Genomic DNA, 14,439 nt, shown 5'->3' on the forward strand with positions numbered 1-14,439 from the left:
AAACATCTGCCGTGACCTGGCAGTGAACAGAAGCATGGTGATTCGTTGGGCGAGGCATGTTTCATCCTCGCAATAACATCGCGATCTCCCTCGTGCTGGCCTGCCGAACACTGCTATGGCAGCTGCAATGTCTGAAGATGCGTGCGTTCAGATTAACAGGATGTCCCTGCCGGTACTTCAGACTCTCCCGATCGCCAGCCGTAATACATAAAGGTGTTTGCCAATTGGGTTCCTAGTTACATAACAGAAGATCATAGAGAGCAACGAAGGACCATCGATCCGAAATGTATTGTTGTTACGAAGTTGCTCGAGACAACTTTTTGTCGAACACCGTCAAGGGTGATGACTGGTTCGTCATTTCGAACCAAAACAAAACCATAATCTCCTCCGAAGGAAGAGTTCAAAGCCGCACCCTCAGCCGGTAAAATCATAGCGACGCTCATCTGGGGCTCTGAAGGCGCTAAAAATGGTTCAAATGGCTCTGAGCACTATGGGACTTACCATCTGAGGTCATCAGTTCCCTAGACGTACAACTACTTAAACCTGACTAACCTAGGGACATCACACACATCCATGCCCGAGGCAGGATTCGAACCTGCGACCGTAGCAGCAGTGCGGTTACGGAATGAAGCGCCTAGAACCGATCGGTCAGAGCGTCCAGCATAAGGGGTATTCTGTTTGATGTTCTCTCTCAAGGTACAGCGTTCATCTTAGGAAACTTACGAAATAAAGTCAGAGTATTCGTTTTCACAAAAGTACAAACGAAATTCATCTCCACGGTAACGCAAGGCCCCACTCAAGTCTGCGCGCCCGAGATGGGCTTAAAAAGCTTAATTCAACCTACAGCCCGGATATCGCACCTTCCTACTTCCACCTGTTTGGCCCAATGATGAATGCACTCCGCGGTAAGCAATATGTGGGTGCTAGGAAGGCTATTAATGCACCAAGAGATTCGCTCTGCCGTCGATCAATAGTGGTACTACTCGAACATACAGGCCCTCGGAGGAAGGTGGCGTAAGGTCGTCGCATTGAAGGGTGATTGTGCAGAAAAATTGTGTTTTGTAGCCAAAAGAACGGGGAATAATTTTGTGTATTGACGTTGTGAATAGAAAAAATATTCTTAACGGAAAAAATGTTACCATACTTATTGGACACCCCTCGTCATAATGAAAAAATAATTTTCACCCAACAGTAGAGTTACCAGTTCTCGTAACTGAGAGATACACGGAAGTTTCGTACAGAGTAAAAATTGCTGTCTTAGAGGCAAAATTAGGTCCTCTGGCTTAAATAAATACAATTTCTGTCAAATTTTGAAGAAAGGCTACTACAAAATACTGCAGCTGTTGTGATTCGATCTGCAAACGACAATGCTAACCTGTGAGAAAAGCGGGGAAGAAGAGGATGGAAGCGTTTTAGACGTGCCAATATAGAGATATGTTAAAACCTACGTGGACTGGTGGAGGATAAGGAGGTTCTCCTCAAAATTGTAGAATACAAATAGATTTTAAATTACAACAGAAAGAGCGGAAATGATGCTAGTATACGTACTAAGAGATCAGGAAATAACATCCAAGGTATTACAGGGAACTGTAGACAATAATATTATCTTGGAACTCTTCCACTTGGTCCGTGTTTGCATAGAAAAATAGTATAATCACAAATGGAGTCCGCCTTGATGCAAACTCCGTGTTATTTGTTTATTTATTTACTATTCCAAACTATTTCGGAGACAAATATCACCATCATCAGTAGGTTTTGTAAAATCTGAAACATGCAGAAAATGGTATGGTTGTACAAACACAGTGAAACATAATTACAATTCTACAAATCGCCTTCTGAAATATATTTTTATATTGATACTTTCATACTACCTCATTTATTGCATGCTACAGCATGTTTTAAGCTTTTATTGGCGGTGTTTGTAACATATTTTCTGTGCTCTTTTTCTGTTGCAGCCTTTTTATGCTTAGCGAACATCATGTCATTTGCAACAATGTGAGCGGCCGTTAGTAAACAAATACTCAAAGGTGAAGTATATACTGCTGACACACGAAGTTCATGTTTGAGTATTTGTTTACTAACAGCCGCTAACATGGTTGCAGATGACATGATGATCGCTAAGTATAAAAAGACAATATTACTATAGGGAACTGTAGCGAGTAAAAGCTGTAGCGGGAGACTGAGACTGCAGTTGAGGACGACGTGTCCTTGTCCTACTCAGATGGTGAGGTTGTCAAACCAGTCAGAAGACGGAAAAAAAATAGATTGAAGCCGTTGCTATAGAATAGTACAAAATGGTAACCGCATAATTTTCTTCTGACGTTCGTCAAGCTTTTCGGTATTTGGTAGCTCTTAAGGACCTGATCGGTATCACTGATTCTGCTGATTAAAAGATTCCGTAAGCAAAGCGAAGGACTGCACGCTCTCCCTCAAGGTTCGTCTGAGCGACGGGTGCGATGTTCGTCACGCAGCACCCGCAAGCAACGAGGCTACTGCCCAAGGACTTAAATTATGGAGAAACGCCGAGGCGTTGTCAACGGAAACTTTCCTGTTTTTTGTGAGGAGTAGTCAGCACAAGGAGTAACTATCTAAATTATACACACTTCGTAAACTGTGTTTTTTTCCCATATATATTACGGAAGTGAACTGGAAGGAAGCCCGCCCACTGGTTTTAATTTTCATCTGCACGCAAGGGTCTGTATCGCATGTGACTGCTGCAAACTAAACGCTGAATAAGTTCCAATGTTCTTTTGATAATGTATTTGACCTCGTTATGAGACAAAAATACTGCTGAGACAAAAATACTGGCGGGGCAAAAATACGGATCGTATTTTAACTGTCCTTCCACACGAGTATGTTGAGTAACAAAGAATCTACATGGAAAGAAGACACTGTGCTCGTTGGTTTGACGCAGTGTAAAGCGTAAAAACTTAACACAGTCCTGACCAACAAGGGGGAGAGGCAGTATGTCGTTGGCATCATTAACTGTAATGGATAATACGATTTGAGAAGATCATGTCAAGGTAATCACAAGTATACGTCTCTCTCTCTCTCTCTCTCCCCCCCCCCCCCCCCCTTCTCTCCTCTCCTCTTTCTCTCCGTCCAGACAGACTTCGGAAGGCCCAAATGTACTGACCAACCCCGTGTCTTTGGCAGCCGGTAGGCGACATTGGACGTGGATATGGAGGGCCATGCAGTTAGCACACCGCTATCCCGGTCTTATGTCAGTTAACGGGACGGAGCCGCTACTTCTCAATCAAGTAGCTCCTCAGATTTCCTCACAAGGACTGAGTGCACACCGCTTGCCAACAGCGCAACAGCGCTCGGTAGAGCGTATGGTCACCTGTCCAAGTCCCAGTCAAGCCCAGCGATGCTTTACTTGTCAGATGTACAATATCCAACGTCACTGGAAACGAACCGCCTATTACAGAAAACTACCTGCTGAACAAGGTAGTTCCCTTGCACGCTATCAACTCATCTGCTCACATTGAGTTTTCTATCTAAAACAGGTAATATGGAACCACTCTGTCTACAGGCCACAAGTGGTCCACCGGGGCCATCCGACTGCCGTGTCATCCTCGGACGAGGATACGGATAGGAGGGCCGTGGGGTTAGCACACCGCTCTCCCAATCGTTATGATGGTATTATTGACGAAAGCCGCTACTACTCGGTCGAGTAGCTCCTCAATTGGCATCACAAGGCTGAGTGCAGCCTGGAAAATCGCAACAGCGCACGGCAGCCTGGATGGTCGCCCATCCAAGTGTCTACCACGTCCGACAGCGCTTAACTTTGGTAATCTCACGGGAACCGGTGTAGCCACTGTGACAAGGCCGTTCCCAAAACAATTAATATGGGCAACGCAAAATGAAATAACTAATAAACCTGTAGTAGAAGATTACACAAAACAGGCAGCTTCGAGTGATGAATACTCCGTGGTTCTGTAGTAGAAGTCATAAACGCTAATCTAACGTAACACATTGAAACGGAACTACCTGCTCTATAAGAGCTCAGTCTGCACAGCTGCATTTTACTGTTTTGAGTGCAATCTCTGACTAATGAATATCACTTAGACTGGCCAATGATGATTCATTAGCAGCAACGGGCTGTAAAGGCACTGGCTGTAACCGATGATAGGTGTCGAAAAAGGAAAATGAGACTCCGTTAGATGACGATCAGTTTGACGTTAGGAAATATTAAGATACCAGAGCAACAGTTCCGGTCTTGCGATTTATAATGGAAGCAAGACTGAAGACACGTTCCTAGCATCTACCACTTGGAAAAATCGTTCAACAATGTAAACTGGAAAAAGGTGAAAAAAATGAGTAAGTTATAGGTAAAGACGGGAAATAGACAATATGTAGGGAAACATTTAGGGAACAAGAAAACAGGAACACCGAGAACGAAGTGTTCGGATTAAAACGAGTATAAAGAGGGATGTAGTCTTTCGACGCAACTCGTTATCGTTCAATCTATATATCTAGCAAGCAACGACGAAAATAAAAGAAAGGTGTAAGAATGGGTTTAAAATTCAAGATGAAAGGATATCAATGTTAAGATTCGCTGATGGTATTGGTATACTCAGTCGAATTGAAGAAGAATTACAGGATCTGTTGAATGGAATGAACAGTCTAGTGACCACAGAATGTGAATTTAGAATGTATCGAAGAAAGACGAAAGTAATGAGGAGTAGCAGAAATGAGAACAGCGGTAATCTTAAAATCAGAACTAGGGATCACGAAGTAGATGTTCAGGAATTCGGCTTCCCAGGCAGCAAAATAACCTATGATGGATGGAGCAAGGAGGACATTCCTGGTCAACTGAAGTCTGTTAGTGTCAAACACAGGCCCTAATTTGAAGGAGTTCCTGTCAATGAACGTGCGGAACATAGCATTGTATGGTAGTGAAACCTGGAACAGCAGAAATCTAAGCTTTTGAGATGTGGTACTACAGAAGAACGTTTAAAATTTGGTGGACTGAAAAGATAGAAGTGAGGAGGTCCCCTGCAGAGTCTGTTAGGAAGGAATATATAGAAAACACTGACAAGAAGAAGAGGCAGGATGGTAAGACATCTGTTAAGACATTACAGAAAAACTTCCATGGTACTAGAGGGCACATTGGAGGGTAAAACCTGTAGAGGAAGACAGAAATAAATGAGGAAGTAACTTGCAAGAGCTACTCTGAGATGGAAAGGTTGGTACAGGAGGAATTCGTGGTGGGCCGCAACTCGAAGTGGAACAGTGGGAACTAATCCAATCTGTTTACACATTCGGCTTTTATGCACGAGCGGCGTACTAATTTTGCATCTGAGACCGTTTTCGTGTAAACGGAAAGTTTCCTTCTGTGGCAACTGACATAACTAGCAGCTGATAGAATGTCTTGTGGGATAAATAGTTTCCTGTTTCTGTGCTCCGTCTGTGTGGCGACAGATCGGAACTGTTTGTGATTAAGACCTGGCGTGGAGAGTGCTTACTTGGTGTTGCCCTATGATGAGATCGCTGTGTACTATATTACTGCGTACACGGCGGATGCTGGTTTATTCAAGGTTTTTCACACATGTTGCACACGCTTATTTGGGCATTCAGGGCAGTTAGCTTTTAGCACCATGCGGTCACTTTTTGACGTCACAGACCGTTGCATGGACACTAACCAGTGGTGCATCGGTTTTGACCGAGAAGAAGCCAGATAAGGAGCTGCCTTGGAAACGAATTTGAGATAATCAGTGTGTCATTTAGCACGCCGAACTGACATATGGCTGATTAATGTGACTACATTTACAAGCAATGACGCGAATTATGTAGGGTACTGAATTTACTCGGGCCTAAAGATGGTCAACGTTGATCTAAATTGGCTATCAGATTAAGAAACGTTCTTGAGCAGTGACTGGAATTATAACAAAATATTACCTGGATCGAAGTGGAGCCTTCTTGAGAATATGTCGCAACTTGTGATAGCATCATCGTTTTATAAATTAATATACTTCCTGTACTTTTAAACTCTCAGAACAGCTGCTATTTATGTACAGATGTTTTCCTTGGTTTATCGTTAACAAGTATCGCCTTATGTTGTATATAATTAAGTGATAAACCGTAATACAATCTGCACTCGAATTACTGATATCACGTCTACCCCATCTGTGGTTCTCACTATGAACTACCTCCTACACTTCGTAGTGCTATTGCACTGGAGGCCATTCAGACTGCATCAACAGGAAGATTCCATACAACAAATAACTGACACGAAGTGCGCTAGGTGATAGGAGACGTAAACTATAAGCTTTTCTGTGCTACGTTCGCAGTTTCGAATCCTGGCTCGAGCATGGATGTGTGTGATGTCCTTAGGTTAGTTAGGTTTACGTAGTTCTAAGTCAAGGGCCTTGATGACCTCAGATGTTAAGTCCCATAATGCTTAGGGCCAATTGAACCAGTTTTTGAAATACGTAGGAATAACGTCATTTACGTCTTGTATATATTAAAGGTGACGAGAGACCATTAGCTATCTATCCAGATAACAGGAGCTAGTGAAAGAGTAGATTCCTGGTGTATACAATGTAAATTGTAACCACAGTTCCATCGGAAACTGATCCCTTGTTTACTTTAAGGTGTTTTAATTGTTTTCAACACCGGGGGCGTTAACCTCCCAATTGTGAGTTCGTGCTACAATATCTTCATGCATAAATACATTTGATCGTAAATGCGTTATTTAATATTTCCATTTTGTCTGATGTGTTCAGTTTCAACACTAGAGAAACCCATGAGAAATTAATTGGAAGGTTTGGAACCATTCATTGACTAGATAAGACCAGATCTTCTGATAGATATATCTACACTATCTGATTTATACTTATTGTAGGTTACGTGTACGGTATTCTTGCAGATGCAGTTTCCCTGCAGTCTCTTTCGTAGCGAGACTATAGTAGTCTGCTTTCAGAACATTCTGCGAATAGTGCCGATAAACGGAGGATTTTTGCCGCTTTTTTTAATATGTATTTACCTAGACTGCTGTTTATGACGGTTTGAGTTTTAACCATAACTGTGCTGCGTTTGTCAAATCTGAACTCTGTATTGTTAGATCTCCACGTCAAGTGACAGCAGAAATGTATTCCCATTTGCGGATACGTTTAGTCTTGAGTTGCACAACTTATTGGGGACATATAAAAATTTATGCCGGACCGATAGACGAACCCTGATATCCCGTTTTGCTCGAGCTGCCGCCTTAACCACTTCGGCTAGCCGAGCACGCCTTCCGGATTGATTCTACCCCTCCTATCTCACAGTGTTGGTCACTCAGCACTCGCACAGTAGCTGAGATTCCCACACAGGGTGGTACTTGTTTATCACTCTCTATCTGGGTACGTATTACTATTTTGCAGTGTCTATATTCTACTGAGCCAACGGCGTTGCCGCAGTGGTAACACCGGTTCCCGTCAGATCACCGGAGTTAAGCGCTCTCGGGCTGGGCTAGCACTTGGATGGGTGACTATCCGGTATACCGAGCGCTGTTGGCAAGCGGGGTGCTCTCAGCCCTTGAGGCAAACTGAGGAGTTACTTGACTGAGAAGTATCGGTTCCAGTCTCGGAAACTGACCTACGGCTGGGAAAGCAGTGTGCTGACCACATGCCCCTCCTTCTATGAACCGACTTGACAGAAAATCTTAGGAAGTTCTGGTCTTGCATTAAATCAGTAAGTGCCTCGAAAGAGCATATCCAGACACTCTGGGATGATCATGGCATCGAAACAGAGGATGACAGGCGTGAAGCTGAAATAGTAAATAGCTTTTTCCAAAGCTGTTTCACAGAGGAAGCCCCTCTGCGGGTTCGGGGGTACGAATAGGCCCGCGGTATTCCTGCCTGTCGTAAGAGGCGACTAAAAGGAGTCTTCAAAGTTTCGGCCTTATGTGATGGTCCCCACTTGGGTTTGACCTGCCATTTTCAAAATTTCCGTTGTTAGTGCGTGCCATTTGGGGAAGGACGCCTTACGTGGTGTTTTTCTATTGGTCCATCGTGCACCTCCATCTTGCATGCTATCTATTGTCGTGTGGAGGGATTTACACCCCATGTCTTCTGGGTTGCCTCCTCGTCTTGTGCGCAATCCCCTTCTTAGCGCCCACGGCAACTGTTGACCCTTTCAACACCTAAAATCCAGCACGGTAGCCAGTCCGTTGTGGTGGGGTCGTCATGTACCCTCTTGGTGGTAGCCCCCTGACCACGCAGGGATCGCACTACAGATTCCAGAGCTGTTTCCTCCCCATGCATGCAAAGGGGTATGTGCCCATCTTGTCTGGGGCACGGGGACTCCGGGCAATGGGATATCGGCCAGGTACCCATTGCTTTGGCTGGCTGGCGCCCTTGGGGAGAGCCCTCGTTCAGAGTAGGTGGCATCTGGGCGGATGTGGCGCAATGAAGCGTAATAAATCTCACCAAGCTGGTGGTCGCACAGCCACCAGCGTCTCTAAGCGAGGCAAAATTGAATTCGATGCTGCACAATATGATCCTCAGTCGTTCCCCTCGTTGGCTGCGCCATGGGAGGGACGCAGATCTAGTGCCAAGCAGGAGCCTTATGTACCACAATACCTTGTCTGCAGCAGGACTGATGGTGACTCCTTTCTTTCGACAAAGCCTATGTTTTTTGTGGAACACCTGGAGGATAAGTTTGGGGAAGTGGCGGGTTTGTCTAAAATGAGGAATGGGTCCATCCTCCTCAAGACGTCGTCCCCAGCCCAGTCACGGGCGTTGCTCTTTTGTGATAAGCTGGGAGACGTCCCTGTTACCGTCACTCCCCACAGTAGCTTAAATATGGTCCAGGGGATTATTTACCATCGCGACCTCTTGTTACAATCCGATGACGAGCTGAGAGCTGACTTGGAACGACGTGGTGTGCATTTTGTCCGTCGTGTGCACAGAGGACCCAAGACCAACAGGGTGGCCACCGGTGCCTTTATCTTGGCCTTCGAGGGTGCTGTATTGCCTGAGAAGGTCAAGGTAATGGTTTACCATTGTGACGTCAAGCCATACGTCCCTCCCCCGATGCGGTGCTTCCAGTGCTGGAAGTTTGGGCATATGTCCTCCCGTTGCCCATCCAGCGCCACATGTCGAGATTGCGGACGCCCCTCTCATCCCGATTCTCCATGTGCGCCTCCGCCTGTCTGTGTCAACTGTGGGGAACACCACTCTCCATGCTCGCCGGACTGTCCCGTTCTTCATAAGGAGCGGAAGATTATGGAATTTAAGACCCTGGACCGGCTTACTTATCGCGAGGCAAAACTGAAATTTGAAAGGTTGCATCCTGTCCCTCTTCAAACTTCTTATGCTGCAGCTACGTTATCGTCGCCCTCGCGGGCGGCAGTTATCGCCTCCTCTGTGCCGCCTTCAGTTGGCCCTCGGGGCCGTCCATCTCTGTCTGCCTCCCTCGTGTCTGGGGGCAAGCCTTCCTCTGTTCCTCTGTTGCCCCCTTAGCAGTTGGGGGCAAACCCCCTTCTGTCACTCCCCCCGCACATGCTTCAGGAGCGACATCTGCTCCAAAACCAGGGGGCTCGATCCCTCCCCCTCCCCCTCCCCCTTCTCTGCCGGCGTCGTCTCCACCGGCGTCGTCTCTGCCGGCTCCTCTCTCGCGGAAGGGGTCCCTCGGGGCCCTCCCTTCTTCCGTTTCTTATGCTACCCCGCCGTATGTCAGCCAGTGGCTGAAGGTTCACCCACCTGCTGGTCGTAGGGCTTCGGCGTCGTCGTCAGCCTCCGACGCTCCTTCAGAGAAACTCTCCCAGCCCTCTAAGCCAAAGGACAGACGCGAGAAGAAGGACCAGAACGTGTCCAAGAAGGACGCTCTGGCAGTTTCAGTACCGCCTGCTGTCAATAGCTCTGGCTCTGGGGATGCGGTGGAGATCCTCGCCTCTGCCGCAGATCTTGCCCTCACAGAACCCTCGGGGACCTCTCCTATGGACACAGCTGCCTCTCGCTCAGTGGCGGCCGTTGACTCTGCGGCGCCGTCTGCCTCTTAGTCGCCTTCACGCCCTCCCAGTCCCTTCCTGCTTCCATTCTCCAGTGGAATTGCGGCGGTTATTTCCGCCACCTGCCTGAGCTCCGGATGCTTCTGAGTGTTTCCCCTGTTCTGTGCATTGCTCTTCAGGAAACTTCGTTTCCAGCAATGCGGACCCCTGCCCTTCGCGGTTATTGGGGATACTATAAGAACCGCGCTGACTGTCAACGAGCTTCAGGTGGAGTTTGCCTCTTTGTTCACCACTCTGTCTGTAGCTCACCAATACCCCTTCTAACGCCTTTAGAGGCAGTCGCTGTCAGGATTGAGCTCTCGCCGGCTATTACTGTTTGCTCTGTTTACGTTCCTCCGTATGGGCAACTCCCCCGACATGTCTTGGCTGCGCTGCTGGCTCAACTCCCGCCGCCATTGCTGCTTCTGGGCGATTTAAACGCCCACAACCCTCTATGGGGTGGGACTGTCTCCGATGACCGCGGTCGCGCTGTGGAGCATGTGTTGGCTCAGCTCGACCTTAGCCTCTTGAACACCGGTGCTCCCACGCATTTCAGTGTGGCCCATGGCTCGTTCTCGGCCATCGATCTCTCTCTTTGCAGCCCCGGACTTGTCCCATCCCTTCACTGGAGAGTGCATCCTGATCTGTGTGGTAGTGACCATTTTCCCATCTATTTGTCACTGCCCCAGTGTCATTCTTCTGGGCGCCTGCCCCGCTGGGCTCTCAACAGGGTTGACTGGCCGGCTTTTACTTCCGCTGCCACCATTGCTTCTCTCCCACAGGGTGACATTGACGAAGTGGTCCGTGTTTTGACCTCGTCAATTATTTCTGCGGCCGAGACTGCCATCCCTCGCTCTTCTGGACTCCCTCGGAGGAAGTCTGTCCCCTGGTGGTCGCCGGAGATTGCTGAGGCTATTCGCGACCGTAGGCGGGCTCTCCAGCGTCATAAGCGGCACCCGTCTCTGGAGACCCTCATCGCCTTTAAGAAGCTCCGTGCCTTGGCCCGTCGTCTTATTGCACGGCGTAAGCAGGAATGCTGGGAGAGGTACATATCATCCTTGGGCTCCCGTGTCTCCCCGTCGCTCGTGTGGTCCCGCATCCGGCGGATTTATGGATACCAGACCCCTATGGGTGTCCCTGGAATCTCCCTGGACGGCGCTGTCTGCACGGACGCTGCCACCATTGCTGACCACCTTGCCACGCACTTTGCTACGAGCTCTGCGACTGCAACTTACCCTCCTGCCTTTCGCTCTCTAAAGGAGCGCGCCGAGCGGACGCCGTTATCGTTCCACACACGTCGTTCTGAAAAATACAATGCTCCTTTCAGCGAGAGGGAATTCCTCGCTGCCCTCGCAATTGCCCTGATACAGCGCCAGGACCGGACTGCATCCATGCGCAGATGCTGAAGCATCTCTCCAGGGACTGCCAGAGACACATCCTCACCATCTTTAACCGCATTTGGAGCGAGGGCGTGTTCCCGTCGCAATGGCGAGAGGGTGTTATCGTTCCCATCTTGAAGCCCGGTGCGGACCCTCTGGCGGTGGACGGCTATCGTCCCATTACACTAACCAACGTTTTGTGAAAATTGCTCGAACGTATGGTGGGGCAGCGTTTGTGTTGGGTCCTTGAGTCGCGCGGTCTCCTCGCTCCATCCGAGGGTGGCTTCCGTCAGGGCCGGTCTGCTGCGGACAATTTGGTGCGGCTGGAATCTGCTATCCGTACGGCCTTTTCCCGCCGTCAGCATCTCGTTGCTGTATTTTTTGATCTGCGGCGGGCATATGACACAACATGGAGGCATCACATCCTTGCCACGTTGCGCGAGTGGGGTCTTCGTGGTCAGCTCCCAGCTTTTCTTCAAAACTTTTTATTGCGCCGCTCTTTCCGGGTGTAAGTCGGTGCCGCCTCTAGTTCATCTTATATACAGGAAAATGGGGTCCCGCAGGGCTCGGTGTTGAGCGTTTCCTTATTTCTAGTGGCCATTAATGGTCTGGCTGCAGCCGTGGGGTCGTCGGTGTCTCCTTCTTTGTATGCTGACGACTTCTGCATCTCATTTAGCTCAACAACTACGGGAGTCGCCGAACGCAGGCTGCAAGCAGCCGTTCGCAAGGCGGCATCATGGGCTCTGACTCATGGATTTCAGTTCTCTGCGGCCAAGACTCGAGTTATGCACTTCTGCAGGCGTCGGACGGTCCACCCTCATCCGGAACTTTACCTCGACGGTCACCTACTTGAAGTGGTGGACACTAGCCGCTTCTTAGGACTCGTCTTTGATGCCCGGCTCACGTGGGTTCCTCATATTACTCAGCTGAAGCAAAAGTGCTGGCAGCACCTCAACGCCCTCCGCTGCCTGAGCCATGCGTCTTGGGGTGCAGATCGCAGCACGCTGTTGCGATTGTACAGAGCCCTTGTGCAGTCCAGGCTTGATTATGGGAGCCTGGCCTATGGGTCTGCATCGCCCTCAGTGTTGACGTTGTTGGACCCCATACACCACTGTGGGGTTCGGCTTGCAACTGGCGCTTTCCGTACGAGCCCCGTGGATAGTCTGCTGGTGGAGGTCGGGGTTCCCCCGCTGCGGATTCGCCGCCACCGACTGCTCGCCGACTATGCTGTCCACGTGCATTGCTCACCGGGCCATCCCAATCATCGCCTGCTTTTCCCTGCCAGGGTTCTCCCTCTGCCCGACCGGCGACCTAGGTCTGGGCTTTCCATTGCTGTCCGCGTCCAGTCCCTGTTGTCTGAACTGGGGTCGTTCCCTCTTCTGCCGCCCTTCCGGGCCTGTGCACCCACGCCTCCCTGGTGTATGACCCGTCCGTCCGTCCGCCTGGACTTGGCACGGGAACCCAAGGATTCGGTTCCGCATGTGGCCCTCCGTCACCGTTTTCTTGCGCTCGTCGCCTCATTTTCAGGCTGTGAGCCTGTCTACACTGGTGGTTCCCTGGTGGATGGTCGTCCTGCCTACGCTTTTGCTCACGCTGCCCATGTTGAACAGCGCTCCTTGCCGGCTGGCTGCAGTATTTTTACTGCAGAGCTGGCGGCCATATTGCGCGCTCTTGAGCATATGCGTTCCTGCTCAGGTACGTCCATAGTCATCTGCAGTGACTCCCTGAGCAGCCTCCAGGCTATCGACCGCTGCTATACCTCTTCTCCTCTGGTATCCTTTATTCAGGAGTCTGTTTTTGCCATTACCCGCTCTGGTCGTTCGGTGGTCTTTGTTTGGACGCCAGGTCACGTTGGCATCCCGGGGAATGAACGTGTCGACAGGCTGGCCAAAGGGGCAGTCGACGCCCCCACTTTGGCGATCGGCCTCCCGGCTCGTGATTTGCAGCTGGCGTTGCGCCGTAAGGTGCTTCAGATGTGGCGTGACGAGTGGCGTAGCCTGACTTCTCCGAATAAACTGCGGGCTGTTAAGGAGACGACCAATGTGTGGCAGTCCTCCCTGCGGGCTTCTCGCAGGGACTCTGTCATCCTGTGTCGGCTCCGCATCGGCCATACCTACCTGACGCACGGACATCTTTTTGTCAGGAGGATCCCCCCCTGTGTCAGTGTGGATCCCGGTTGACGGTCGCCCATATTTTGTTGGAGTGTCCCCGCCTGCGCACCCTCCGGCAGACTTTTATTCTCCCGGGCACGTTGCCTTTGGTTTTATGCGACGATGCCTCCATGGCTGACGACGTTTTAAATTTTATCCGTGGTAGTCCTTTTTATGGTTCCATTTAGCGGGGACCTGTCCCTTTCCCTTTCTGTGTATCTTGTCCTCGAGTGTCCCATTGGTCGCAGATTTTAATGTGTGTATTCGGGTGGTTGACTCTTTCCCAATTTTTGTTCCCATGGTCAGTCAACCAGTCTCCGACCCTCTTATTTTCTTCCGTTTCTTTCTGTCCAGTGTTCGTCTGTACTCTTCTTGTCTCTAGTGTTCGCTGCCACATTGGTGTTCTTTCAGTGACTGGGGGGAGTGGCGTCTCCTCCCCCCTTGGGGTTTTACCTGTTCCGTAAATTTTGTTTCGCCGGTTTTTTTGGAATGGGGGACTGATGACCTTAGCTGTTTAGTGCCCCTTAAACATCACAACAACAACAACAACACAGAGGAAGACCGCACTGCAGTTCCTTCTCTAAATCCTCGCACAAACAAAAAAATGGCTGACATCGAAAAGAGTGTCAAAGGAATAGAAAAGCAACTGAAATCACTCAACGGAGGAAAGTCCACTGGACCTGACAGGATACCAATTCGATTCTACACGGAGTACGCGAAAGAACTTGCCCTCTTCTAACAGCCGTGTATCGCAAGACTCTAGAGGAACGGAAGGTTCCAAATGATTGGGAAAGAGCACAGGTGGTCCTAGTCTTCAAGAAGGGTCGTCGAGCAGAATCTCAAAATTATAGACCTATATCTCTGACATCTATCTGTTGTAGAATTTTAGAACATGTTTTTGGCTCGCGTATCACGTCATTTCTGGAAAACC

The 14,439-nt window shown here is 49.1% G+C and overlaps 1 pseudogene; it reads left to right on the plus strand.

Annotated features, from left to right (window-relative positions):
* The first annotated feature begins 7,387 nt into the window (after nt 1–7,387).
* Nucleotides 7,388–7,505, plus strand: LOC126268267 (5S ribosomal RNA; annotated as a pseudogene).
* Nucleotides 7,506–14,439: the final 6,934 nt, after the last annotated feature.

This window comes from Schistocerca gregaria, chromosome 4 (assembly GCF_023897955.1).
Source record: "Schistocerca gregaria isolate iqSchGreg1 chromosome 4, iqSchGreg1.2, whole genome shotgun sequence".
NCBI lineage: Eukaryota > Metazoa > Arthropoda > Insecta > Orthoptera > Acrididae > Schistocerca > Schistocerca gregaria.